Raw genomic sequence first — 27524 nt, forward strand, 5'->3', positions numbered from 1 at the left:
GAGAAAGGCCATGTCCAAGCACTTTGTTTGCAGTTGCACAAAAATGCCAATTTTGCCCACTCCCAGAAAAAAAAACAAGCTCACTCACATGCAGTGAACAATGTGTTTCGAAAACCTACAGCAGGTTTGGACAAAAGTAGGATCAAGTTTGTGCCTCCTCCTGACCTTAGTGCTGTGCAAAAATGCTCTAACAAACTATTCATCTCACTATGAATTACTAGCCATTGTGTGAACTTCCAATTAGACAAAGATGCCTCAGTAACTTTTCTTGATCATGTTATGTATGAACAGTTAGGCTCACCATGCCTTTCTAAATCTAGGAAGCACCGCACTGCTTAAAACGGACAAGAAATTCCAGTGCTTGGACAGTATAATTTGCCTGCCACTTACAAATCTCACACTAGGACAGTGAATTTTACTGTGTTGAAATGAAGGGCCAGTAAGAACATACTTGGTTTAGATACCTTTGATCTGTTTGGTTTCAGCATCCAAAACAATGTACTTTCAGTATCAACATTTGCATCAAAAGACATTGTAGCTAGCTTGCTTAAAGAATTTCCTGAACTATTTTCAGAGGGAATGAGAAAAGCTAATAACTTTGTAGTGCATGCTACATTGAAAGACAATGTACAGCCTAAGTTTTTCCAGCCCTGTCCCATTCCAATTGCTTTAAGGGACAAGTAGCCAGTGAATTGAAAGAATTGCAAGATAATGGTGTAATTGATCCCCTTCAAGCTAGTCAGTAGGCAAGCCCTCTCGTTTTGTTACCTAAGCCTTCTGGTCACATTCACATTTGTGTTGATTTGAAGTCTACGGTCAAGCTGCAGACAGTAAATGACACTCATCTGTTACCTTGCCCTAAGGAACTCAAAGGACAGGTTTGGTGCAGGACACTACTTTTCTAAGATAGATTTGCGTGATGCCTATTTGCAAATTCCACTGGGTGAAGAATCACAGAAAGTGTTTGTTGTAAATACACACTTAGGACCATTCAAGTATTTGCATTTGTCCTTCGGCAGTGCTTCTGCACCCACCATTTTTCACCAGTACTTGGAACAGCTGACAGCAAAAGTGCTATTTCGTTCAAACTACCACGATGATACTGTCATCTCAGGTCGTACAGCAGAGGAACACATTGCCAATTTGCATACTCTTTTTCAGGTGTTGTCAGAAGCAGGAGTCATGTGTCATCTCGAAAAGTGTGACTCTTTTCAAACTGAATGTCAGTATTTAGTTCATGTGATGAACTTTCAGGGTGTGCACCTCCTCCAATCTCATTTGCTTGCAATCCATGACCTGCCTGTTTCTCACAATGTATCTGAACTGCAGTCAGTACTAGGTAAGATGGCATACTACATTCAGTTAATACTGATTGCCACTCAGATCGGGGCTCCATTGCATCACAAAAATTTACCTTTCATGTGGGCCAAAGAGTGTAATGATGCATTTCAAAAACTCAAAAATGTTTTGTTCAGTGACAGATGTTTAATGCATTTTGACCCTGCCAAGCCAGTAGTTTAGCATATCGATGCTCCTTCCTTTGGAATCAGTGCTCTGCTTTTGCACAGAATTGGTGCACAGGACAGATCTATTGCTTTTGCCTCAAAGTTGTTAACTCAAGCTCAGTGCAATTATTCGCCCTTGCTACTGTGTATGGTGTAATCAAATTCCATCACTATTTGTATGGTCACAAGTTCTATTTAGTGACAGATCACAAACCCTTGCAGTCCTTGTCTCATCCATCAAAGCCGGTTCTGACACACACTGCTCAAAAATTGCAACACTGGGCTTTGCTTCTTTTGCATTATCAGTGTGAAATTGTTTACAGACCTATGGCAAAGCATGGCAATGCAGATGCCCTATCCTGCCTTCCGATTGGCACAGGCTCTGATTTTGATGCATCTACCACATCTTGTTGCCAAATCAAGGCTCAGGACTCTCAATTGCTGGAAAAGTTTCCCTTGCACCACAGAAAAATTGCACAGGCCACAGAATCAGACCTAGATCTCAGGATTTTGTTGCATTACACTCACTTGTCTTGGCCTTGTTCACTGAATGGTATCCAGACCTCAGTTGTGCACTGATATTTTGCAAGTCAGCATAGCCTTTCCATTCATCAGGGTGTAATTCTAGTTCAAAATGACAGTGGACAGTCATATGTGCTAATTCCTAAAGTCGTGCAAAAGGATGTGCTACGATTGCTCCACCAAGGACATTGGGGAATTGTTCGCACTAAACAGTTTAGCGCAATGGCACTGTACTTGGCAGGCATGGATGAACACATTGAACATATGACATCACAGCGTTGCAAATGTGCAGAAAGCCAGTTCACTCACTAAAGACATTCTCAGCTAGGCCTAAGATTCAATCGCCATGGCAACGATTGCACATAGACTCTGCAGGGCCATTTTGGAACACTTATTGGCTCATAGTGGTAGAGTCTTCTAGCAAGTTCCCATTTGTGGTGCCTATGGCTTCAGCACATCACACAGCACATAGCACAGTTGTCCTCCATATTTTGCATTGAAGGTTTGCCAAAAGTACTTGCGTCAGTCAACAGACCACAGTTCACTTCATGTGATTTTGAACAGTTTTGTGAACAAAATGGTATTTGTCATGTAATAAGTGCTCTGTTTCACCATCAGTCCAACAAAGAAGCAGAACACAACTTTCAAACGACAGATGGTCAAACTTCGGACCACCCACGCATGGGAACAGGCTCTACAACTCTTTTTCACCTCCTATTGCTCCCGCCCATGAGACGGACCATCACTGGTGGAACTCGTGCATGGCTGCTGCCATAGGACGCTGCTACACTTGCTACACCCACTGCAGCATCCAGTGCCACCAATGGTCTGCAAGTATCACTTCGTGCCAAACAATCCTTTTCTTTTCAGGGTTTATGGCAACTGTGGATGCTGGGAAAGAGGCATGATTCAGGAATGCCTTGGCTCTTCTATGTACTTGAGTGATGGTTTGCAGCACCACTACTAGAACCAAATTTGTACTTGTCATTTGCCCCGTGACTCCGCTGCTTTTCTTCCCCCAGATTCACAGCCTCACTGGACCACATGGCCTTCACAGTCACCCACTGGTGCCACCAGGGCACCACAAAGGAGTGGATGGATGATGCGGCCTCGCCCACGTTGTCCCTGCTCGCTGACCCAACGGACCCGTACCCGCAATCACTGTTGACGTCACAGTCATCACCCCACAAAATGCCCTCAGGCCTGGACATGTGCATTGGCAGCAATTTTCTCCAGGATGTTCATGTTGCCTCACAAGCCAGATGGTGCAGTACAATTAGGAGTATGCTGTCCTCCACAGTAACAGCTACCAGCTCATCTCAGTGTCCAGCATCCTCCCTACCCAACATGGGGACAGGGGATGTGCTGGCATAAGCTGTTGCCAGCACACCTGTTGGCAAAGAGGTAGTAAGAAGATCAATAGTAGGTGTCAGCTCAAGCATGCCTATCAGGAGAGAGGCCAAAGACAGACTTGCAAGCAACACACCACAAACACCCTCATGACCAGAGGGCTCAGTCTTAGTTACCAGCTCAGTCTCTGTCAGTCAGTCGTTCAGTCACTAGCTCAGTCTCAGTCACTGGCGCACTAACTCACGCTCCAAGTTGGTGTCAGTACATTGCAACCAGATTAGTGTTCATAGCAGGACTTGTACTTCTCCAGCAGTGAGTCTAAAGAGGACTGTTATGGAAAAGTTTGTACCACAACAAATGGACTCTCTTAAAGATAAGTAGCTTCCTGTTTATGTAAATAAAGAACCCTGTTAATACATGTGTGCAGTTGTGCTGTGGAAAGAGGATACTGGCCAACAACATCCTCTACCTTGTTTCCTATGATACAAGACATTACAGTGGCAATGAGAATACAACACTATGGGACTGAGTGAACTTCCTGTGCTTCATATTGAAAGGCATGAGACAGACAAATCCAATTTGCACAGAGTGATTGAGCAAATTCAGCAGCAAAAGCGAGAAAGTATTTTTGTGATGAAGTTGATCATCTGTGAGTAGGAAACTGGTTAATATTTTTATCTGGTTATTGTTAAACCATATATTATCTGAATATATGCTGTGCCAAAAGCATAGCATTTCTTATGATTTTGTTGTTGTTGTGAAAACATTGATCTGAAGAGCTGCACAGATATAAAAAAGACTAATACTTTTTATTCATTTAAAATGTCATAACAATAAAACAAGCTTACTTTTAATTATTTGGTTAGCTTTCGTTCTTGTGTAGTGGGCAAGTACAAGTTCAGATAAGATATCTCTCAAGTTTCTATGTTAAAAAGAGACAATTAGCATGCAATGGAAAAAAGATTTCCTGTAGTAGTTTGAGGTTTCATTGAACGTTCTTCGAGTTAAAATGTTATACAGGCTGATTTTAAAATTTTAATTTTATCATATTTTCTTTCTGTGAGGACAAAATTTGAATCCTGAGATTCCTGTTGTCAAACACAATAACTATTAATGATCTATAGCAGCCAAACAATAATAAATTTAATTATACAAAATAATTAGAACATTTGTCCATTGCATTTTCCTAATAGCATGCAAGTTTCGACAGTATAGTTGGATGGAGCCAGGAGCAGAAGTTTGATGACATTTCTCAAATCAGGTAACCAAGGAGTGCCAGAACTAAAATTAGTTGTACCTACGATACTCAACATTTACTGAAAGTATGTACATTTTGATTGTCCTTTGTTGACACATTCAAATGTAACAAGCTAACAAGACAGGACAGTGAGATTGGGTGAGGTCAGCATGGTGGGGAAGATGGGAATGAGGGCACACCAAGATAAATCCATGTTGCCAGTTACCTCTGTTATCCCAATAGTTTCAAAATTTTAATACTAAACCATGGCATGATGTACAAAGCCTCTCTCACAGTATCTGCTACTGGTATTGGATGGGCAACTGTAGTCATCTTATCACTTACTAAATGAACCCTTGATAAAATGCATTGCCCTACTTTGAATCTTCTCTATTTCCTCCATCAATCCTACCAGTTATGAGTTCCAGACTGAAGACCAATACTGCAGTATCAGTTGAGTCACAGTTTCAAAAGCTACCTCCTTCGAGGATCCAGCTCTCGTCTGCCTGTCAATCAGTCTGGCATCTGCTTTTTCTACAATTACTTTTATGTGGTTGTTCCATATTAAACTGCTCACATACTCCCAGACATTTAATGGATGTGAATGTTTCCAGTGATTTTTTGGCAACTGTGTTATAAAATAATAATGGGTATTTCCTCCTTTTATGCACAGTACATTACAGTTTTTGTTTTGAGAGTCAACTACAAACTGCTTCACAGGTCTTTCTGCATTTCACTAAAATTTTCTAGCATTGCAGCTTTCATGTATACAATTTCATCCTTTGTGAACAGCCATGGAACTTTTAACAATATCCACCAGGTCAGACAGACAGGGTGCATACGGTAACTGTTTACAATGTATGACATCATTTCAGAGGAAGTCAAGATTAAAAATTTGATACATGATACTTGTGGTCAATCAGACTGGGAAATAACCTCAAATTGATGTACAAAAGGTACCTGAAGTTACAGTGCATGTATGTCACACAAGAATTTTAATATTCCCTGGCTCTCTTAAGCCATTGGCTTAGTTGGCCATTCCATTAACATTATTAATTTAAACATTACTGTGGTGAGAAAAGAATGAAAAAATTCCTCTGTAAATATATGAAAAACTAATTAAAGTTACCATTCAATCTAAAAGTAACCCTTACAAGCTCAGTAGTTTTATCCTATAGTTTTATTCCTACGAAGGACATTTTTTGTCTCTGGGAAGATCACAGTAAATGTGGTCTAAAATTCTGCACCACACAGATGTCAGTTATACACTACTGGCCATTAAAATTGCTACACCAAGAAGAAATATAGATGATAAACAGGTAGTCATTGGACAAATATATTATACTAGAACTGACACGTGATTACATTTTCATGCAATTTGGGTACATAGATCCTGAGAAGTCAGTACCCAGAACAACCACCTCTGGCCGTAATAACAGCCTTGATACGCCTGGGCATTGAGTCAAACAGATCTTGGGTGGCGTGTACAGGTACAGCTGCCCATGCAGCTTCAACACTATACCACGGTTAATCAAGAATAGTGACTGGCATATTGTGATGAGCCAGTTGCTCAGCCACAATTGACCAGACGTTTTCAGTTGGTGAGAGATCTGGAGAATGTTCTGGCCAGGGCAGTAGTCAAGCATTTTCTGTATCCAGAAAGTCCTGTACAGGACCTACAACTTGCGGTCGTGCATTATCCTGCTGAAATGTAGGGTTTCGCAGGGATCAAATGAAGGGTAGAGCCATGGTTCATAACATCTGAAACGTAACGTCCACTGTTCAAAGTGTCGTCAATGCGAACAAGAGGTGACCGAGACGTGTAACCAATGGCACCCCATGCCATCACACTGGATAATACGCCAGTATGGTGTTGACGAATACAAGCTTCCAATGTGCGCTCAACGCGATGTTGCCAAACACGGATGCAACCATCACGATGCTGTAAACAGAACCTGGATACATAAAAAAGATGACGTTTTGACATTCGTGCACCCAGGTTCGTCGTTGAGTACACCATCGCAGGAGCTCCTGTCTGTGATGCAGCGTCAAGGGTAACCGCAGCCATGGTCTTTGAGCTGATAAACCATGCTGCTGCAAACGTCGTCGAACTGTTCGTGCCGATTGCATATTGTCTTGCAAACGTTCTCGTCTGTTGACTCAGGGATCGAGATATGGCTGTACGATCTGTTACAGCCATGCGGATAAGATGCTTGTCATCTCGACTGCTAGTGATACCAGGTCGTTGGGATGCAGCACGGCATTCCGTGTTACCCTCCTGAACCCACCGATTCCATATTCTGCTATCGGTCATTGGGTCTCGAACAATGCGAGAGGCAATGTCGCAATACAATAAACCGCAATCACGATAGGCTACAATCCGACATTTATCAAAGTCATAAACGTGATGGTACACATTTCTCCTCCTTAGACGAGGCATCACAACAACGTCTCACCAGGCAACGCCAGTCAACTGCTGTTTGTGTATGAGAAATCGGTTCGAAACTTTCCTCATGTCAGCACATTGTAGGTGTCGCCACCGGCGCCAACCTTGTGCGAAAACCCTGAAAAGCTAATCATTTGCATATCACAGCATCTTCAAGCTCACAAGGTGGAAAAAGAACTTGACAAGTGGTTAGAGCTTAAAGATCGCGAAATCTCAGAAAAGATAGAGAGCGATGTGAAGTCAGCTGCGGAACAAGCGATAGCGGCTATGAGTGTTAACACTGACGCTAACGCTGCCGCGATGCAAGCTGAACTAGCACAGATAAAGTCACGTGTGCCAACAGAGTTACCAATTTGGCAACGAGATGTCGCACAGAGGCCATCTGAGAAAATCATGTAAACACTGGAGGACCGACAGTTAATCAGACTTCGCGTACCGATTGTCATGACAACACAAACAGTATGGAAGGCGCCTATGCGCAGACGCAACCAGCTGTTTATGATGGACATGAGCAATATGCAGTACCGTGTAAAAAATTGTTCAAATGGCTCTGAGCACTATGGGACTTAACATCTATGGTCATCAGTCCCCTAGAACTTAGAACTACTTACACCTAACTAACCCAAGGACATCACACTCATCCATGCCCGAGGCACGATTCGAACCTGCGACCGTAGCAGTCGCGCGGCTCCGGACTGAGTGCCTAGAACCGCTAGACCACCGCGGCCGGCAGTACCGTGTAGTTCACACCATGATTTAAGGAGTGAAATAGACAGTTGCGATCTACTGTACCGGAAGGAAGATAATGTAATTAAACTCAAAACATTTCAGCCTTTTAATAGTGAGAAACGTAATGTCCACCCAGTAGGATTCATTAAGAGCTTTCGTAATGTTTTTTCCCAGGAGTTGGACAGAAAGGCAACGCATACAGTTCGTGGTCTCCTTTATACTAGGTGATGCGGCACTGTGGGTGACACATATATCCGAAAAATTCCTAACTATGCAGCAGTTTGAGTGTGCATTTTTGCAGAAATTTTGGTCAGACTGCTTACAAGAAAGACTACGTAAGGAACCGTACAGACGTGAGATGTACAACCCGAAAGTGGGAACCTTGCGCAAATACTTCGAAAAATGCATAAATAAAACAAGGTATCGGGACGAACCCATGTCTGATCGGGATGTGATCAGGCTGATAAAGATGAAATTACCTAGTGAGAGTAAAAAGTATTTATCAACGAACCCGAGTATGACATTGAGCAGTTCATGCAGATAGTTGACTCCGTTGATTTGTTATTTGAAGATATGAAAACCAAAAATAAGTGAAGTCATGCAGGCTGTAACCCACAGAAAGCTGATTACAACTGCAGTAATAGTAACAATAATAAACTCAGTACCAAATGGTAATGGGAACAGGCATGAACATAGGCAACCGGATTGTGAACTAAATAATAGCAATGGTTATAATCATCAAAACCGAAAAAGACGTCATGACGGGCGCATGAGCAATGGGTATAATGGTAACGGAATAACAGAAACAAGTGGCATGGATATAATGAACCACGAACACAGTGGCAACAAAATACAGCGCCACAGTGGAACTCAAATTCAGGTCCACCGCAAAACATGGCTGGAGGTTATAACCGACCGCCGCAGGACCAGAACAATGCGACGTATCAAAAGGCACCAACGCGGACGCAGGACAGCCAACCCAACCACAATAATAACAACCAAAATCGTAGTTTGAGGATAGTGGATGTGACAGATAACTGTCAGCCCAATGTCACTCACACATTAAACGAAAGACAGCCGCAACCCGCTCTCCATTACTGGCTGCGAGATGGTGTAGTGAGGGCACATTCAATCATGACAGTAATAAGATTTGTATGCGGAATTGGTAAACGTACCACCAAAATGTAACCAAACAGATAAAGATGTGCAAGCTATATTCCAAGTTGAAATACAGGATGTTACAAAAAGGTACGGCCAAACTTTCAGGAAACATTCCTCACACACAAAGAAAGGAAATATGTTATGTGGACATGTGTCCGGAAACGCTTAATTTCCATGTTAGAGCTCATTTTATTACTTCTCTTCAAATCACATTAATCATGGAATGGCAACACACAGCAAAAGAACTTACCAGCGTGACTTCAAAAGCTTTGTTACAAGGAATGTTCAAAATGTCCTCCGTTAGCGAGGATACATGCATCCACCCTCCGTCGCATTGAATCCCTGATGCGCTGATGCAGCCCTGGAGAATGGCGTATTGTATGACAGCCGTCCACAATACGAGCACGATGAGTCTCTACATTTGGTACCGGGGTTGCGTAGACAAGAGCTTTCAAATGCCCCCATAAATGAAAGTCAAGAGAGCGTGGATGCCATGGAATTGGTCCGCCTCTACCAATCAATCGGACACCGAATCTGTTGTTGAGAAGGGTACGAACACTTCGACAGAAATGTGCAGGAGCTCCATTGTGAATGAACCACATGTGGTGTCGTACTTGTAAAGGCACATGTTCTAGCAGCACAGGTAGAGTATACCATATGAAATCAAGATAACGTGCTCCATTGAGCATAGGTGGAAGAACATGGGTCCTAATCAAGACATCACCAACAACCCCTGCCCAAACGTTCACAGAAAATCTGTACAGCAATGAGTCGCATGTCAACACAAGCACCGAAGTCAACATTACCTTCCTTCAATTGGGCCAATTGGCGATGAATCGAGGAAATACAGTACGTACTGACGAAACTAAAATGAGCTCCAACATAGAAATTAAGCGTTTCCGGACACATGTCCACATAACATCTTTATTTGTGTGTGAGGAATGTTTCCTGATAGTTTGTCCGTACCTTTTTGTAACACCCTGTATAAGGGGCACCAATCCAAATAATAGTAGACACAGGTGCGTCAACGAATGTCATGAGTGTAGACCTTTACAGATACTTAAGTCAAAACAATAACATACCCGTATTGCCAGTGAAGAATTGTCGAGTGACAGGTGCAATAGGTGCACAGTCCCAAAACTTAAAGCACCAGGTGCAAGTAGAATTTGTGATAGGAAATGAAGCAATACGAAGCTCGTTCCTAGTGGTTAAAGGATTAGGAGTCGCTTGCATTCTGGGGATAGAATTTTTAGGCGAGAGGGACGCAAAAATCGACCTCTCGTGCGGGGAATTAAGCATTATGAACGAGGATAAATGTGTGACATTGCCATTGTTACGAACACCGGAAATGGAAGAGAAATACTGCCGTAGCTTTCAGTGTAGATTTCAAGGCCTTCAGGCTATGAACTTGTATTCTGACTTATGTGGGAGACAAGAATATTATAAAGAGTCTATTACTGAAGACATGGAAGAGCAAAGGAATCTGATGTGCATGAAGGTCATGGAATCAGAATATTTGAGCGCGGCACAACAGGATGAACTGACTCAGCTACTTGTAAATTATGAGAATGTGTTCTCCGAGAAACCAGGTGCTGTCAAAGGCTACACCTATAACATCGAGGTAGTGTCTCACGATACGTTTTCTCATGCCAACTACACCGTCCAGTGGTACAAAAAGGAGGCAGTGTTCAAATGTGTAAATGATAGATTAAGTTTATTGTATGTATTTTTCATATATGTAAATGTTGTAGTTCCAGTGTAGTATGTAAGAAAAGTGATGCACAAAGAGTTTGTGCTATGCATTTGTGTAGATGTTAAAAGTAGTAGTAACATGAAAATAATTGACATTTTTGAAAAGAATAGTAAACGTAGGTTTAAGAATATTTTCAAATCTCATTAAAGGATGTTTTAAAATCTTATTCAAAACGTGCAACAGCATGTATAGATGAAAGAATTTTGTTAGTGTGTAGAGAATGTTTTTCTTAATTGTAATAGTAATGAAACTTGTGAAAGCAAATTTTGTATACATTATTCCATATGTATCTATGTGTATTCCAAGCATGAGACATAATTAATCCTCATTTGCTATCGAACATGAGTGTAAGGGGTATAAACCTAAGGTACCTCATGTGTCGTGGGCAAGGAAGCTTGCTACGCCATGCTGTAATTGCAATTCATAATCTAACGACAATCTAGGAACTTGCACGTTAGGCCTAGGTTGCAAAATGAATGAAGAATACTTGAGGCAAAGATTTGTAAAGCCGAGCCTAGCTCTGGAGGCCAAGTAAGTAATCATAAGCAGACATGACAAGGGACTTACCTCAGGTCAGACGCAAATACCATTGTATTGTCAAAAATCTGCTGGAAACTACATATCTGTAATTGAAAGTTGGAACTATGTATTTGGTGAAAGAGACTGGTGGAACCCAGCATGAACCAAAATCCAGTTCCGATTGAGTTAAATGTATTAGTGCTGGTAAACTAACCGAGATAGTTACTTTGAACAGCAAAAAACTATGAAAGTGAAACGGTGACTATAGACAGTGAAGTGCAGATATTGAACGTTCAATAGCGGTGAACACGCAAAATGCCAATATTATGCACGAAAAACTATGAGTGTCCTTATAAATATAAATTTGTAATGCGAAATGAACCCACAACCAATGTTTTTGGGACAGACTGTATTTTCATTAAGTACAACAGTGTGAGTTTGGAATGCTATGTTGTAGATACAGCGAACGCAGCAGCAGCAGCAAATGTTTTGGGCTAAGATGCGTACTCGTATTTGCACTCTCAAAAGTGCCTGAGGGTACAGCGGAAAAACGAAAATGATTTTAACAGAACTAAAATTGAAGTTAACGAAAACGGTGTCATGTATAAAAAAACTGCATGTCACGGAAAAAGAGCCATGTCATGTTTTTCTGCGAGACAATACTGACTTGACACTCCGCAACCGGTGAAAACTTCACATCAACTTCCGAACTAATAAACTTTCCTATCCCACTAGGCCTAACATCTGCAGCGGGAAGGGAATATTACGTTGTGTGTGTGTTTCATGTACAATGCCGGAGATGCGTAGCTGAGCACAATCTGGTAACGAGCGCGGGGGGCGGCCCTCATCCCAGTCCGATTCGCCAGCAGCTCGGTGGATCAGCTGATTCTGACGTTCAACGGCGGCGGGAGCCACGCTTACATCGAGCGGGTGTTGACCTCTCCATCGCCACGGCGGACGCAGAGCGCAGATCACACCTACCAACGCCGCCGGAAGTTGAACGTCGCGACGTAGAACACCACCACAACATATGACAATCTTGATCAATAACAACATAAGCTGTTATACTGTCATATATACGAGGGCTATCCACAAAGTACATTACGTTTTGGAATTAAAAATAAATAAAGTATTGGAATTTTTTTTATTATTACAGATGAAAGCCACACTTCGATACTACTTTTTTACATAGTTGCCATTTAAATTAAGGCGCTTATCGTAGCGATGGACGAGCTTGGAAATTCCTTCGTCGTAAAATTCGGCCGCCTGGGCCTTCAACCACGTGGTTACCTCTTCTTGAAGCTGTGCGTCGTCATAAAAAAATGCTGCATAGCCAACCACTTCTTCATTGCTGGGAATAAGTGGAAGTCGCTCAGTGCCAGGTCGGGACTGTACGGCGCATGAGGAAACAACTCCCACTTAAAAGATTCGAGAACTTCACGAGTGGCATTTGCCGTGTGGGCCCGGGCGTTGGCGTGAATCACCAAGATCTTTGAGCCCAACTTTCCCCTGCGCTTGTTTTGTATTGCTCGTCTGAGGTTGTGCAGAGTTTGGTAATACCTTTGAGAGTTTATTGTAGTGCCTCTTTCCAGGAAATCCACAAAAATCGTATTTCTACCGGGTTACTGATTAACCACGTGGTTGAAGGCGCAGGCGGCCGAATTTTACGACGAAGGAATTTCCACGCTCGCCCATCGCTACGATAAGTGCCTTAATTTAAATGGTAACTACGTAGGAAAGTAGTATTGAAGTGTGGCTTTCATCTGTATATAATAAAAAAATTCCAATACTTTAATTATTTTTAATTCCAAAACGTAATGTACTTTGTGGATAGCCCTCGTACAAAAATATTGTTACGATGTATCAGTTGTCATCATAACAGTCAATTCCAATGCATATTGTAACAGAGTTACTCATTACCACACACATTCCATTTCTTAACTGAAGTCGTATAAATAATTAATTGAAAATGGTCGAAGCGGATTGGCCTATCGCTCCGCCTAGGTTTTCACCAGGGTTTTCCTCAGCCTCGCCGAATGGGGAGCGAACAGCTAATACCCCTGAGATTGTAAAAATTACAGACTAACTCGTAATCTAGTGTCTCCGAACACTACACAAGCCGCAACAGCCAAAAGTAAGCAGCCAAAATGACAGTACGACCTCGGGATAACGATCCAACTTACAAAATGGTTTAAGTGACATATGCTAAATGACAGTTCAGTTGTATACCATGTCCTTTTTGTACATAACTCCATTTGTATTCAATTGCATACTATTTCCTTTTGTAAATAATTCCATTTATATTGTTTGTTGTGCAACAACCATCACTTAATACAAATCCTCTCCTCCAGTGCCGTCAAGAAAAAACCCTCTAAAATTGCGTAGTGTGCAAAGCAAGGAAGAAGAAAGGTGGTACGTGGTCGCGCGGTAGCGTTCTCACTTCCCGCGCCCGAATTCCCGGCTTCGATTCCCGGCGGGGTCAGGGATTTTCTCTGCCTCGTGATGGCTGGGTGTTGTGTGTTGTCCTTAGGTTAGTTAGGTTTAAGTAGTTCTAAGTTCTAGGGGACTGATGACCACAGATGTTAAGTCCCATAGCGCTCAGAGCCATTTGAACCATTTTTGAAGAAAAGTGTTAACACGGTGTGAGTGTCAGAAAAGACGAATGGCGTTGTCATGCCTGTATTTTTTCAGGTATAGCACACGCAACAAGAACTTCTAAAACAGTATTATTATCACTCCTCATCACTTCAATAAATAGTAAGGATATACATTATGCGGAATTAAAAATTATATAATTTTGAGAAAAGAGCTTAAGACAAAATATGCAGATTTTCGTAAATTTAAAGTAAATTTAGGGTCGGCTAGGCGGAAAAACATTAGCAGTCAAAGAGTTAACATATATATACTGTATCAGACATTTAATTGCCTTTTCTGATATTAGATCAATTGATGCACGGAATAATAACCAAGGTCACTGCCTGATTTAAATAATGTTCCGAATTCTCCGTTGTGCAGTAATTTTGTCAGCTACTATGTCGCTAGCCGTCAACACCACACATAAGAAAGCTGGCTGGGGCGTAATGCACAGTGCTTAATGGGAAGAAAGATTGGATTCAATTTCCCGTCGACAACGAAGTCATTAGACACGCAGTACAAGCTTAGATTTTTTCAAGGATGGCGAAGGAAATCGGCCGTGCCCTTTCGAAAGACCCAACCCGGCATTTGCGTGGAGCAATTTCGGGAAATCACGGAAAACCTAATTCTGGATAGCCGGAGGCTGGTTTGAACCGTCCTCCTGAATGCGAGTCCATTGTGTTAACCACAACGCCACCTCGCTCGGTGCGCTTAGCGGCGGCCAATTGTTTTGATAATTTGCTTGAATCTTCCCTTCCAGGTCGCTGTTGTACTGGATATCAGCGCTATAGAGAACGAGCTGCAACGATTCACGTCTAATCCTACAAATTTTACACCACAATTTGAACCACAAATTACCTTAACCAATTAGACACCCCGCTCGGCTATAACGTGCAAGAATTCTCAACTGTTACACAGACGCTTACGTATTCCGTCAAATCTAGAAACTAGAATCAGGATTACAAGGAATGGATTCATACCTAAACGAAAAATTCCGGAAGTATTGGATTTTCCGACAGGAATCGCACAGATAGCAGTTGGGAAGTATCTCTGATTGACACAGAAGCGTGTGATAACGTATTTATCAGCGGGGTGATTAAGTCGACGGACCCAATTGAAGCCAATATCGGATAACCAGCTTTTGTGAAAGACAGCGGGTAAAAAAAGATGCCGCACCGAACATGAAAAAAAATGCTTAGTTGTGTGTCACGTAGCAGGTTTAACTTATGAGTTAGAAAATAAGTACTGATAATACAGAAGCGAACAGTATTAATAAGAAGTGGGGTTCGCTCACAGTCATCTTGTAGACCCCTCTTCAAGCGGTTAGGCATTTTCACAGTTCCTTCAGAATATGTATATGCGCTTATGAAATACGTCATAAATAATCCACAACAATTAGAAAGGAGTAGCGATGTCTTCAGCTACAAAACTGGAAGAAGAAAACGACCTTTTTTACGCATTATTCATGCGTAAAAAAGGTCTTTTTCTTCTCTTAGCGGTTCAGAAGAAGTTCAATTTGCAACTACAAAAATCTGTGATCATTTTCCAAGTAATATAAAAGTCAGACAGCCAAAAGCAAATTTTAAATTTAGCCTCCCCTGGAGAGCTGCATCTACATTACATGCAAAACTTTTAATTAAAAACTGGTACCTTATTTAGCTGGAAAAACCTCAATTCAACCTTATCAATAGTTGAATGAATAGCTTAAAGTTTGATACTTTTGTTCTTATTAAACGTTAGGGCGTCATGTAGCCATATTAACAAAATAATCAAGTATATTCGTAAGTAGCCTGAAATCGTATACGTTCCACATTATTTTCATAAAAAATCGACGAAATTATCTACGAAACAAATATCTAATTCACTTACTAACAATAAACATACAATCATCGCATGGTTTTCGCCAAACTTACTCATGCAATTACACAATCCTTTGTTGTTTTTCCGAGACACCATCACATAACATGCTTTTAATCGTTACAGATTTCGGTCATATACTGAACATGGCGTGGCTTTGCAGATGGTGAACGCATGTTGATGATCCAAAAATCGTCAAGAAGCTTTAAAAAAAATACACTGCATGACAATTGCTAAGGAACAGAGGCATTGTTGAAATGTCAACTCACAGGAATGAAGGACAACAGCAAACACAGTGCATACGTAACTGAGTTGCAGTGGTATACTTATAACGAAAAATGGTGCAGATTTCACCACATGGGAAAGCAGGATAATAGACAGAAATAACGTTCATATCTGCCACACGTCAGGCTTCCAACATAAAGGTCGCTATCGGACTCTCAGTAAGGAAAATGCCCTCCTTGGGCACTAACGTAAACTGGCGTCTAAAATTAATGAAACAAACTGCTGTTTCCCCGTCCCGTATCTAGATTAACGATATAATGATACAAACTGTCAACAGATGTCCGTACTTTCTTGTTCTTCACGGAAGATGGCATTCTTGGTCAATAGGCAACCACACCAATGCTGACGTCAGTGCACCTAGCCAATGGGGTAGTGTTTGCTGGGTAGTCCCACGTCCACGATCACGGTGTACACAGTCACACATGGTGCAACATGGTACAGAGAAGACGCCTTCCAGACACTCTGCGCTGGAGGACAACAGCAAGAAGAAAAGCAGGACAGTCGCAAACTGATGTGGTCCGATGGCTTAATGTGACTTGATCCGTTGTTTCTGGCAACAGTTTGTAGAGACCGAAACTGTATCCAAAAGACCAGGGCAGGGCCGACCACGTATGATATCAGGAAGATAGGAGCATTATTTGGGTGCAAGGGCACGACGGTGCTGCCTTAGTACTGCACGGTAACTGGCGTCTGTCCTCGCACCATCCACTCTACATGTTGTATCGAGGCTTCAGCAGAGTGGCCTTTACTGTCGGAGACTTGATATACTTGTACCTCTGATGTGTCTTCACAGAAAGGAACGTCTAGAATGGGTCTCGTCAACATGCCACATGAATGGTCGAACAGTGGGAAAATGTTCTTTTCACAGATGAGTCCCAATTTGACCTGGAGAGTTATTCCCGACGGATTCACGTCTGGAAGAAACGTAGAACATAATTTTGGGACCCAAGCATTGTGGAAAGAGACCGATATCAAGGAGGATCCCTAATGGTGTGGCCGGGCATTATGTTGACCGCTCAATCACCTCTTCATGAAGTTGTGCAGGTGAACTGGTAAAGTCTAACTGCTCTCAGGCATTGCGACGAGATCTTGGGACATATGTGGTCGTTGCGAGGTACTGTGGGCCCAAACTTCGTATTGATGGACGATAATGCTCGACCTCATAGAGCACGGGTGTCTGATGTTTTCTTGGAAACGGAAGATGATACACTCATGGCGTGGCCTGCTAGCTCTCCCGGTTTGAATTCCATGGAGCATGTCTTGGACGCACTAGAGAGGCAGGTTGTATCACGTCAGCATCCACTTATAATTCTCCAAGATCTGCGAGAAGCTCTGCAGGAAGAATGGATGCTGTTGCCTCAACATGAGATTGATGACATCATTCACAGCATGCCCAGTCGTTGTCACGCCTATATTTCTGCCAGAGATGGACACACGCCATATTGAGAACATTAAGCAGTTGTCGGAATGTGTGTGCAAGTCCGTTAAGTTCGAAAAAACCAAAAACATATTTGTCTACCTTTATGCATGTTGCAATTGTTTTTACACTGTTTCTACGTTGCTATCATCTGTTTATACTATTTTGTGGCAAAATAAATGCTTCCTTGCAAAATTCGCGTTTTTTGCTATACTTTTGGACACCAGTGTACATTTTACACCTGTTATTCATGCTGGGTACCAAACTGTTGAGCAGCTCTTGGGTTTTAATATTCCACTCCTCTCTCAAGGCGATTTTCAGTTCTTGCACGGTTTGGGGAGGGAGTGTTCGTTGAGGAACACGTCTGCTAAGAGCTCTCCAGCTATGGTCTATAGTGTTTAGGTCATTCCACTCGTCCATTATGTTCACTCTCCAGTGTGTCCAGCACCTCAGCGGTACTGTGTGGGCTGGCATTGTCGTCCACAAACAGAAAGTCAGAAACTACGGCACCTCTAAACACGTGGACATGAACCATAACAATCTCCCTGCAATACCGCTATGCTTCAACGTCACCTCGCTCAAAGATATGTAGTATTCTTTCTACATCTACATGGATACTCTGCAAATCACATTTAAGTGCCTGGCAGAGGGTTCAGCGAACCACCCTCACAATTCTCTATTATTCTAATCTAGTATAGCGTGCGGAAAAAACCAACACCTATATCTTTCCGTGCGAGCTCTGGTTTCCCTTATTTTATCGTGGTGATCGTTTCTCCTTATGTAGGTCGGTGTCAACAAAATATTTTCGCATTCGGAGGAGAAAGGTGGTGATTGGAATTTCGTGAGAAGATTGCCCCGCAACGAAAAACGTCTTTGTTTTAATTTTGCCCACCCTAAATCCTGTATCATTTCAGTGACACTCACTCCCATATTTCGCGATAACACAAAACGCGCTGCCCTTCTTTGAACTTTTTGATGTACTCCGTCAGACCTATCTGGTGAGGATCCCACACCGCGCTGCAGTATTCTAAACGAGGACGGACAAGCGTAGTGTAGGCAGTCTCCTTAGTAGATCTGTTACATTTTCTAAGTGTCCTGCCAATAAAACGCAATCTTTGGTTAACCTTCCCCAGAACATTTTCTATGTTCTTTGTTTAAGTTGTTCGTAATTGTAATTCCTAGGTAATTAGTTGAATTTACGGCCTTTAGATTTGATTGATTTATCGTGTAACCGAAGTTTAACAAATTCCTTTTAGCACCCATGTGGATGACCTCACACTTTTCCTTATTTACAATCAACTGCCAATTTTCGCACCATTCAGATATCTTTTCTAAATCGTTTTGCAATTTGTTTTGATCTTCTGATGACTTTATTAGTCGATAAACGACAGCGCCATCTGCAAACAACCTAAGACGGCTGCTCAGATTGTCTCCTAAATCATATATATAGATAAGGAACAACAAAGGGTCTATAACACTATCTTGGGGAACGCCAGAAATCACTTTTGTTTTACTCGATGACTTTCCGTCAGTTACTACGAACTTGACAGGAAGTCACAAATCCAGTCACATAACTGAGACGTAGTACAGTGTCAAAAGCCTTCCGGAAACCCAGAAATACGGAATCGATCTAAAATCCCTTGTCAATAGCACTCAACACTTCATGCGAATAGAGAGCTAGTTGTGTTTCAGAAGAAAGATGTTTTCTAAACCCATGTTGACTGTGTGTCAATATACCTTTTTCCTCTAGGTAATTCATAATGTTCGAACACAGTATATATTCCAGAATCCTGCTGCATATCGACGTAAATGATATGGGCCTGTAATTCAGTGGATTACTCCTACTATCTTTCTTGTGTATTGGAGTGACCTGTGCAACTTTCCAGTCTTTGGGTACGGATCTTTCGTCGAGTGAACGGTTGTACATGATTGTTATGCATGGAGCTAATGCCTCAGCATACTCTGAAAGGAGCCTGATTGGCATACAGTTTGGATCAGAAGCCTTGCTTCTATTAAGTGATTAAGTTGCTTCACTACTCCGAGGATATTTACTTCTACGTTACTCATGTTGGCAGCTGTTCTTGAATCGAATTCTGGAATAGTTACTTTGTCTTCTTTTGTGAAGGCATTTTTGGTCATTGTTGATAATGCCTGCCCTCACCGTAACGCATGGGCTGTACCAGTGACGTTCAACAATATTCTGTAGTCTGCAACGTATTCTCGTCTCTCTCCACACTAACTGATGGCCAGAATTCCTGTCACAGTGAAACGGAATTCGTTGGACAACATAACTCTGGACCACTCTTGGTGATCAGATCACAACCTAAATGCTGCCTACACCAACGAACGAACTCTTTCTCGGCAATGGTGTGGTTTAAGTGGGATCCATTTTACAGGCTTCCTAGATACAAACTCTTGGGTCCTCGCTAATGGAAGCAACCGGAGCCGGTGCATTGAGACAGTTAATGACTGAGGTCACGGGCGGCAGTTTGAAGTTAACCGCCAACCACAAGCGCTGCCCAGTCAGCAACCTCGCGCCGCCGCCAATGAGATGGATTTCTGCGTTGTAATAAGCAGCGGCCACAGGTAGAAACGGTTTATGTTCTGCGTTGGCGTATGGCGGTTGTAGTGTGGAGTTCCAGGATTGCAGTTCGTAGTGGAGAACAGCTTGTGAGAATCTACATTAGTGGAGTCACCTCCAGCGTTCGCATGGAGACAAGCGTTTACTTACAGAGATTGGCAGTGTGGCACCCAGGACTGACAGACTTGTTGACATAGTATTCAGTAACGCACGCCTCGACAGTCCACTGCTTTAGCTGTATCTGTTCCCAAGGACATCCAAAGAGTTGCTGTAAAGGTGGACATAAATGTTTTCTGAGTGTGGTACCGCGTCATAATGTATAAAAATATTGCTGCTGGAGAAACACCAACGTTTCGGCCACCGTCGCACCGCCCTTCTTCTGGGTCTACTGGTGTAGAAGTTTAGGTAAGTACTGTAGCGCAATGAAGTGTATATTTGTATGTCATTAACTTGTTTGCACTGTGTTGTGTACATAGTTCCGCGTAGTCAGCGCGTACACAACTTTCCCACTAGAGCGCGCCCCGCTAAGCACAACAGCGCAGGCGCAGCGCTCGTCGGTCTCCGCACTACGAGATGGCGCTGTCTTAGAGATGGACCAAATTCTGCTTCCACCGATCCGCATATTAATATATAACGCAGCCAATGAGATTGCTGCTAACATAGAACCTTTTCTCCTCGCGGATCACACTCGCGCAGTGATACCTGAAGGTGCGAGGTATTATAACGAGTGTACAGACCTCCGATTAGTCAGTCTGTATTTGTCTGCACCAGTCTGTACCAGTCTGCATTAGTCTGTACCAGTCTGTAGTCAAGTTTCAGTCTGCACCTAAGAAGATTATCATATTCCTGTACATAGCCATGAAAAATGTATAGACACTTTGTCAAAATTCAGAGATATGTGAGAATAAGATCAACGTACCAAGACCAAAGGAACTTCAGATTGTCAATTGTAAATAGCATCCAGAATCAAGTTACGTAATGTTTATGCTTGTTATTATTTTAATTTAGTATTAGAGGGCAGTGTGGAGGGTAAAAATCGTAGAGGAAGACCAAGAGATGAATACGCTAAGCAGATTCAGAAGGATGTAGGTTGCAGTAGGTACTGGGAGATTAAGAAGCTTGCACAAGATAGAGTAGCGTGGAGAGCTGCATCAAACCAGTCTCAGGACTGAAGACCACAACAACAACAACATTATTTTAATAAATGTGTGTGAAAATTAATCATGTTCTGGTTAAAGTTGGTGACCGTCAATCTGCTACTCTAAGCTTGCAAGTGGCATTTCTACCGTCTTACCTAACGGCAGAAGATAAACACGCCACGATAAGACCACGAGACATATTGCTGACACTCGCCTACTTCGTTAGAGCGACAAGTCAAATAATCTGATGGTGTGTGTACCGAAGGTCTTACAGTACGAACACCACACACTGTCATAGTCCCTCTGTCCACCTCAGAGCACCTAAACCTAATATGACGTGTGAGATCCGTTCTACTCAGACTACCCGTACACATCACAAACAGACGCAATATGTGTAATCGCCTTGAAATGATTGTGGCAAACATACACGTAGAGACAGCGGCTGCAAATCTGCAGTGATCTGCCTACGAAGTGTGTTCCGGCGTAACATCAAGCGCTGCCCCTCAACCTGGTACGTTACAGCAGAGAGGACTGTGAGTCGACGTCAGCCAATAGTACGCTGGCTAGGACGACACCACGACAGGAGCGGACGCTATACGAAGAGAATATAAGTGCTATTCCGCCCAGCGACGGCCGTACTAGAAGACGTGCCGTCATCCAGACGCTTTAGCCGTGACTTGTGATCTGTATTAATTTCTTGCATGGAAATTTTATATATCGAAGGCTATTGATTATTTGAAACAAATACTAACAAAAGGGCTGGCCAGTACTTACCTCAGCTCAGTACAGCCGATAGATACACAAAAAAACAGAACCGAAAATTTACGTTCCTAGCTTTCGGAACAAATGTTCTTTCATCAGGGAGGAGACAGAGGGGAAAGTAAGGGAAGAAGGGAAAGTGGATTCAGTTACTCACAACCCAGGTTATGAAGCAACAGGGAAAGGAAAACAGGGAGGGTAGCAAGGATGGAGGCATGGTTGTCAGAGGGAAGCCACAGATATTCTACTGTAAGTACTGTGCCAGATTCAAACCAAAGAGGATGCATACAGAAGTAAAGAGGTATATAGTATAAAGATAAACACAACTATGTAGGATGAAAAGATGGCTAAAGAGGAAAGGGAAATAGGAGAAGACTGAAGAGTAAATGGGAGTGAGGTTGTTTAACGTAGGTTCAGTCCAGGGGGATTTTGGTTCACATCTTTGTATGAGATTTTCCATTAATCATTTAGATATTGATTATTTGCATGTCACCCATATTTGTAAATACTTTAAGTACTGTCAAGTTAATTTACTGTAATAAACTCCATTAATAAGATCTGCTTGAATTGTAGTCCACCTAGCCGAGAAAACAGCTTCCTTACTTACTTACTTGTCATACCGAACTCGAGACTCCATTACCGCAGCAACGTATTTTCGCCATCTGTCCCTGTCTTGGGCTATTTCCTTCCATTCACCTAGGCTCCTCAAATCAGCCTTCACATTGTCCTCCCATCTACGCCTCAGTCTCTCCACAGGACGTTTTCCCTCTAAGTGCCCTACCAGTAATCTGCGCGCTGCCCTGCCCTCATCCATTCGAGTTACGTGACCCGCCCATCGCAGCCTACGTGATTTAATAACACTGATTATGTCAGGGCTTGAATAGAGTTCGTGAACCTCTTCGTAATGCAGTTTTCGCCACTCTCCGCTAATGTCATCCCTTATTGCTCCAAAAATTTTCCTCACAATTTTGTTTTCAAATACTCGAAACGGCTTTTCATTTTGCACAGTGAGAGACCAAGTCTCACGCCCATACAGCATAACTGGTGGAATAATAGTTTTGTATATTCTAATCTTTAAATTCCTAGACAATATCCGTGATGAAAGTAATCTATTCAGTGACAAGTAGCACGCATTTCCCGCCCGTAGTCTCTTCTTCAGTTCGGATTCAATCTCATTTCTCAAAGTGATATCCACGCCTAGATACTTAAATGTGTTCACTTTTTCAAACTGCATGTTTCCAACTCTTAACATTTCCTGATCTGTTGCTGTTGGCATTCTGGTAGTAACCAGGTATTTAGTTTTGTCATCAGTTATCCTTAGACCTACATTATCACTAGCCTTGATTAACGCATTCGCATTTGCTGTTACAGATTCTTTCCTATCGCTAATGATGTTTAGATGATCTGCATACCCTAATATCTTAATATTTCCATCTAACTCCACACCCTCTGAATTATCTGCTGCCATCCTAGGACTAAATTAAAAATATCGGGGACAGGGCATCTCCCCGCTTAAGTCCGTTCTTTATTACTCGCCGAAAAACAGCTTCCTAGGCACCCTATTTTAGACGAGTGGGGAGAATATGACAAAGTGAGATCCCTATTGCTTTTCGCCACTAGGGATAAGTATTTATCCTCCTGTAGTGTAATGGTCCGTCTATGACCGCTGGCATGCTATCGCGGTCTTTTTTATTGTGAGATGACACTTTTGGAAACACCATTTACTGTGGTCGCAGTAGTGACACTTGTAAGGGGTTAGTTATGTAAGAGGTTTATTGTTCACAACCCTACTGGGACAAATGTAATTTCAACGTACTGCTGACGCGCTGCCTGCTATATAAAACATCTCTGCTGCAATAGAATCGCAGGTCAGAGCAGTGTTGGCAGCAGTAATAATCGCTCGCTCTACAGAGCAGTCGCAATATTTCGTTGTTACGGAGAAGTCTTAGTAGCTCACCGCTGCAGTACAGTTGCTAGCCATGTAAGAGCAATAGCAGTCGCCGCTGGTGCAGCGCAATTCATTGCCATGTAGTGTAAGATAAACTTTTATTATTCTTCATCGCCATGCGCGTACTTAAATTTGTTGTGGAGATGTTAATATAAATTTGTTTCAATCTTTTTGTGATTTGTCAGCACTAATTAAGTCAGGCTTGTAATGTTCAATTTTTAATGTAATGGTTTGCAGAAATGTTTTCAATAATACGGTTCTTCAGAACATAATTTTTTACGTCATTTACTTAAATTTAAATATTTTTCGAAAAACTTCCCAGATCATAGTCATGTGTTGTTTAATAACCAGAGGACTAGCTATGCAGCTGTGTCAACAAGCAAAGTCAGTTTTTTTTTCTAATAATGCAAATCTCAGACAGATGTTCAATAGTAGTAGATAGGGCCAGCATTGCACTAAGCTGTGTCAATTAGTCGCAGATATATAGCGTTATCCGGCGACACCATCATGAGGTAAGAATTTTTCAGTTTATTTAGGTTGATTTCATAGGGCCATGAAGTAGCGCTACTTACGTCCAAAATTTATCAGCTACAATTCTCAGTGAGTTTTGTACCGGAAATTTTTATATACGGGAAGGTTACACACTTCGACCGTCTTCTAGCCGTCCAACTACTCTTCCAGGATCGGATGTGTTGAGGTGGTGGTGGTGGTAAGTTACTGTGGGACCAAACTGCTGAAGTCACAAGTCCCTAGGCTTACACACTGCTGAATCTAACTTACGCTAAGAACAACACACATACTCATGTCCGAGGAAGGACTCGAACCTCCGACGGAGAGAGCTGCGCGAACCGTGACAAGGCGCCCGAGAGTGCGTGGCTGCCCCTCGCGACTGAATATGTTGTGTACGACTTCGCACACAGTGGTAAGGAAAGGTGGGCTACAGAGCTGCGCGGCAAATGTTGTAGGAAAGCTGTTCAAAAAATGCTTGAAATGGCTCTAAGTACTATGGCACTTAACATCTGAGGTCTTAGAACTACTTAAACCTAACTAACCTGACATCATACACATCCATGCCCGAGGCAGGATTTGAACCTGCGACCGGTTCGCGAACAAGATAACACAGTAAACAAAACAAAAGCTTTACCTGTATTTCTCCAAGCGTACGAGGATTCATTACAAATAGTGCAGGAAGAACAAGAGCCCAGGTTATACAATAGCAAAAAGTATGAGGCTGTGTGAACTAAGCACGAATGATGGTGTCGGAGCCGCGAACAGGCAGTGTCTGCGCAGCTTCACGTGGCGCAGTGGCTCCAAAGTGTGACTGGGCTGTGTGGCTGCCACCAGCTATCCTGTGTTGCGGTGTAGAAGGCGCTCATAGTCCAAGCCTGGTCCAGTAGACGTGCTCCTTGGGTCCGCCGGATCCCGCACAACAATTTTCGGCTTTCAAGGAACTTGCAATTTCGTTGCCAATTTTGACGCCCATGGGGTGGTATCCAGTGCTGTTTTTCTGGGGGAACGCTGGGGGATGCGTACCCCTAAACTTTTTCGTCAACAAAGTAATTTTCTTTCGATGCTGAGAACTTGGAAGAGTGCCAAATGATTTATATCGCGGACGTATTTGTTTTATTTCATTCTTTCGTGTTGGTAATTGCAAATACGAACGATACCAGTGCAGTTTTTGGTGGGACATGCTATTAATGTAAGTTACACTGCAGTTTTACAGTTAAATAAATTTTCAGCTGTATTAAAAATTGGGCCAGTTGAAGCACGGGATACCACCCATCATCTATGCCATTTCGGGAGCCAAACAAGGTTAGAAAAGATTTTTGTAGTGTAGTTTCTATTGTTGTTGATGATAGGTGTGAAGGTTTTTGGTGTATTGTATCTTTTAGTGGTGTGTTATAGGTTAAAATATGTGTTCGGTAATATTTCCTTGTATTGTTTTGTATTTCGGAGGGTTGATTGGACTCACCTGCTTCATTTGAGGTGTATTGTAGGTCAATTGATTTGTACAATACCGTTTTCTTTTATTGTTCAGGCGTTGGTGGGAATCACATGCTTCATTTGACGTGATATAAACTGTTGTATTCGATACCATATTCTCTTGTATGTTTGGGTGTTTCTTTGTATCGCCTGCTTCCTATGATCTGAAAGTCAACCGAAGAGTCTGATACCAGTTTTTTTTGCAGTTCGACATGTTGATTATGTCATGGCTAAAAGCAGACGGGTGGTATACCATGCTTCAGTTATAAGTAATTTTCGCTGCATTATATCCAATGTCGGAGTACCATCAAACTTTTTTTTTTTTTAGAAAAAAAGCACTAGTGGTATCGATACACGATACCACAGTAAGCACTCAAATGATGTCTTGCAAATATGTTTCATACCACAGAGAGTGTCGTAGTAATCGATTCCACAACAACCTTCGTCAAATACCGTACTGCATGACCTGTCGAACGCATACAGAGCGTCCGTGCACACGCGTCAGTGCAGTTAACATGTCCCATCCTCTACAGTACCTTTTACTATCATTAATCGGGTGTTGCGCAGCAATTGCAGGTTGCTCCATAGCAATTGGCAGTTGTTCCTAAGCATGCGTCAGTTCTTCCCTAGCAATTGTCAAGCACTGTATAATACAGAGGGGGCCCAAAAAAATGTATCCACTGTTTAAAAGTACATAGCTTGCAATAATTGACGTCCTTGTCTCATTTTTGGTGAAAGTGTAGCTTAAAGTCTAACTGAAAGATATCACTGTAGATGTTCGAAATTGTCACCATTAAAATCCACACACAAACGATGCCGCCGAACTGCAGCACGAACTACTGACTGCAACGTGGTCAGTTGGATATTTGCACATGAATGTACGATGGATTCTCGAAGTTCATCCAATGTGCGTGGCTTTTGTCGATAAACGACGTCATTTAGTGTTCCCAACAGGTAAAAGTACAGAGGAGTTAGGTCTGGGGAACGTGGTGGATACTACACAGCACCTCTACGGCCTATCCATCTTCCTGGTAGATTTTCGTTGAGATACGCCCTAACACGATTTTGGTAGTGGGCTGGGGCACCATCTTGTTGAAAGTAAACCCTTCCGTCTCCATAAAAGTCTCGGATGGCAGGTAAAATGGATGTCTCAAGCTTCTGACCTAACCGCTCACTGTGCCGTTAAAGAAGAATGGCCCAATCAAGCCCCCATAAGACAACCCACACCACACATTTACTCCTGGCAAATTCACGGCTTTGTCTACGTGGACGTTCGGATTTTCGGCGGCCCAGTAGATGCAATTGCGATGATTTACTGTACCACTGAGTTTGAACTGTGACTCATCAGACCACACAATCATCTCTGAAAACTCTTCATCGTTGCGCACCTTGTTAGTAAAACACTCGCAGTACTCCATTCTACGATCTGGGTCGTCCTCGTTCATTGCGTGTAGCAATCGTGGGATGTAGTACTTCCACTTTGCTGTCTTCAGAATTCACCGAACACTTGAGCGACTCACTCCAGTTTCACGGGCACACTGTCTCACAGACTTGTGTGGTGAGCGAGTAAACTGTAGTAACACACGCCGGGAGTTAGCTGGACTTGTTACTGTTACAGGTAGTCCGGATCGTTGTTTGTGTACATCTTTAACACAGCCTTCGGCTTCAAATTTGTCTCGAATGCGACGAATCGTTAAAC

This window comes from Schistocerca gregaria, chromosome 5 (assembly GCF_023897955.1).
Source record: "Schistocerca gregaria isolate iqSchGreg1 chromosome 5, iqSchGreg1.2, whole genome shotgun sequence".
NCBI classification, from domain to species: Eukaryota; Metazoa; Arthropoda; class Insecta; order Orthoptera; family Acrididae; genus Schistocerca; species Schistocerca gregaria.